The 3,459-nt window shown below is 42.3% G+C and overlaps 1 protein-coding gene across 14 annotated transcripts in view; it reads right to left on the reverse strand.

Moving 5' to 3' along the window:
• SSX2IP (SSX family member 2 interacting protein) overlaps positions 1-3,459 on the reverse strand; it is a 69,260-nt gene that overhangs the window by 12,163 nt on the left and 53,638 nt on the right. The window lies entirely within an intron of this gene.

A 3,459-nucleotide genomic window follows, 5' to 3' on the forward strand; every position in this document is an offset into this window, starting at 1 on the left:
GCTGAACCTCTGCACGCTATTCTGTTAACAATGAACATCACTGTTTTTATTAATAGTGTCCTGCTCCCAAGCTTTTTATTCCAGGCCACTAACCTCATGGCAATCAATATAAAGTTGCTTATAAAGTAAGAAGAAGGAATCATGGATGCAAACATTTGAGGCAGAAAAAGTATTCAGAGTTATTTGTTTAAAATCACTAGTTAATCAAATTTCAATTCAGACAAGCTTCTACTGTATTTGTAGTTTTGCTTTAAAAACAGCCTCCATCCTCAACTACTTTTCTTCTATTTAAATTTAAATAAGTTTCCCAATAACTTTTAATTATTTTCTCACTGTACCAAAGCATTAGACACTGACTAAATAGAGCTTGTCAAAAACTTTCCAACATTTTCCTATCAGAAAGTGCCAGTTCATTGAAAGCAAAGTATTTAACTGGGTATACAAACTTTGATAAATCTTTCTGATGGAATACAGGCAAAGTTTGAAACTTGCCTGATAATAGATGGGTTTCTGTCAGATAACTATCTGGTTTCCAGTCAGCCCCAATACCTGGCTCAGTCTCAAGGATCACAGTGTTTACAAAAGCCCTAGGACATGTACTCCAGTATTTTCAAGCTCCTAAGCCAGCAGGCTATCTGGACTACTTGACGGCTGTAACCTGGGGGACCATCTTGAGGGTTTCTGGGCTTCTTGCCCAAGAGGCAGCAGCCCTCCTGAGTACCCAGGTGGCATTTGGGCTCTCACAGCTTCCCATGGCAGAATTGGGAGCCTAGGCACTAAGAGTCCAACTAAACTGGACAACCAGGGCTTCCAGTTCGCAATGTGGACCTCAGCTGAGTTTCACAGCTAGCTGTGTTTTTAAAATTAGATTTCATAGAATCTTTATTTTGGAAGAAGGTCTAAGAATCTGGTTTAATCCCATTCAAAATCAAACCAATTTTCAAATATCAAAACTGCCAGTGAACTACTATTCTCATACTCTGACTAGAACTCATTACTAGCATTAAGTTGGTCAAAGTCTTCTGGAAGATGATTCCATTCTCAGATGCTGACAAAACTGTCAAAATGAGTGTTTTTTTCATTAGTAAGTCTCTTTTTAAAATTACTAGTTAGCTTTGCATACCTTATATACACACACATTCACAATAAGGCTAAACAATTTCTTTAAAAGCATTATTTCTGTTCATATATGTACGATAAGTACGAGAAAGCAATATTTAGCAATTTCTGCCTATAGCCAACATCAGAACTAAATACAGGTCTGCTTCTGAGATGAATTCTTGTAAGCAGATAACGCTTTAAGTGGAGTAGATTTTTAAGAGTCTTCAGAAGCAAAAGTTGCTTTGATATCCACACTGGAAAAAACAACTATACATCTTCTACTCAGTACTTGTTCTGTGCTGGTAAGTCATATTACAATGTACGAGTGGTTTAGTGGGGGTTCATTTTGGATTTCCTCGCCCCATGTCAAATTGTAAAAAAAAAAAAATATATATATATATATATATATCAGAAAAAAAATAAGCAACTAATTGGAGAAATTTGAGCTAGTCACTGAAGAACATACCATTTCAGAGCATACAGACTTGTTACTCCCCTCTATTTGCCTTGGTACATGTATCTTCATACAAGCCTACTCCTACAACACAATTTGCCCATCTGGACTCTTGAGCTTGTGCTGACCCTTACTGACCATCCTGGAGTGCAGCCAGAGATGGAGGTCCACTCATACAAATCATTTGTAGAACTGGGGACATAGCATATAACATATATACACCAAAAAGCTATTCAGGCAAAGAATAAACTCAACAAAACTAGTATGTACATTCAACCTAAAAATTAAACTTATTTTTAAAATAAGGAGTCAGGCACTTAGCATTACTAATAATAGTACTAAACACATAGGAGGCCCATTTAGCCTGCCGCAGGATACGACTAATTCTCTATGAAGTTAGGGGGAGTTTACTTATATCCTGTTGTCAGAGCAGTGGGTGTTAGTAAATGAATCAATTACATACAGACCAATTCCTTAAACTGCATCATGTTCTCTTAACTACACTCACCAGCCAGCTGTTAGACATCCCATCAATCCACATTTCAATTCTAAATTAGATTTTTTTTAAATTCCCGTTGGCTTATCCACACTTTCATGCTCACCCCAGCCAAAACACACACAATTCTAGACAATGCATGACAGACAAACTGAAGGGCATTTTGGGGAAGTTGATATTTATTTACATACTAGCTAAAGCCAACATTGGCGCCCAGAGCAGACAACTGGAGACCCTCTGGCACAGGGGACACAATGGCAGGAGTCTGCTACAGACCTCCTACCCAGGATCAAGAGCTTGACCAGGAGTTCGCCAGGGAATTGGCTAAGGCCGCACGCTCCCGGTGCATGGTTGTCATGGGAGACTTCAACTACCCAGACATCTCATGGGAAGAGCGCTTGGCCAAATCTGAGCGGTCATAAAGCTCTCTCTCATGCGTGGATGAGCTCTATCTGACGCAGGAAGTCTACAGGCTGACGACAAGTAAAGCGCTGCTCGACCTGGTACTGGCAATGGGGAACAACCTAATCAGTGACCTAATGATCGAAGGGAAGCTGGGTGACAGTGACCATGAGCTGATCACCTTCACCATCTGTTGTAAAGCTGGCAAGTCAGTCAGCAGGACAGAAGTCCTCGACTTCAGGAAAGCTGACTTTGATAAGCTAAGGAGGCTTGTCAGTGAGGCCCTAAGGGACCACGACCCAAAGGGGAGGGGAGTTCAGGACGAGTGGTTGCTCCTCAAGGGAGCGATCCTGGATGCACAAGGAAAGTCTATTCCATCTCAGAGGAAAGTCAGTAAAAGGGCACAGCAGCCCCCTTGGCTCTCTAGGGAACTAGCAGGCCTCCTGCATCTAAAAAGAAAGACCTACAAAGGATGGAGGACTAGATCCACCTCCAAGGAGGAATACTCTGCACTGGTCTGGACCTGCAGGGAGCGAACTAGGAAAGCCAAGGCAGCGACAGAAATCCAACTAGCTACAAATATCAAGGGCAATAAAAAGTCCTTTTTTAGATATGTGAGGAGCCCGAGCAAAAGCAAGGGCAACATTGGACCCCTGCTAAACCAGATGGGACAACTGACAACCGACACCCAGGAAAAATCCAACTTGTTAAATGGGTACTTTGCATCGGTCTTTCAGCAGTCCTATGGGACACCCCTGACCACTATGGGACAGGGAGGCCTGGGTGAGGGGGATTCCTTACCCTCCATCAATGCTGACCTCATGAAGGAACACCTTGAGAGGCTGGATACCTTCAAGTCAGCCAGCCCTGACAGTTTATACCACAGGGTACTCAAGGAGCTAGCTAGCATCATAGCTCAGCCCCTGGCACGGATCTTCGAGAACTCCTGGTGAAGTACCTGATGATTGGAAGAAGGCCAATGTGGTGCCTATCTTCAAGAAAGGGA

This window comes from Alligator sinensis, unplaced genomic scaffold (genome assembly GCF_000455745.1).
Source record: "Alligator sinensis unplaced genomic scaffold, ASM45574v1 scaffold32_2, whole genome shotgun sequence".
Classification (NCBI taxonomy): Eukaryota; Metazoa; Chordata; order Crocodylia; family Alligatoridae; genus Alligator; species Alligator sinensis.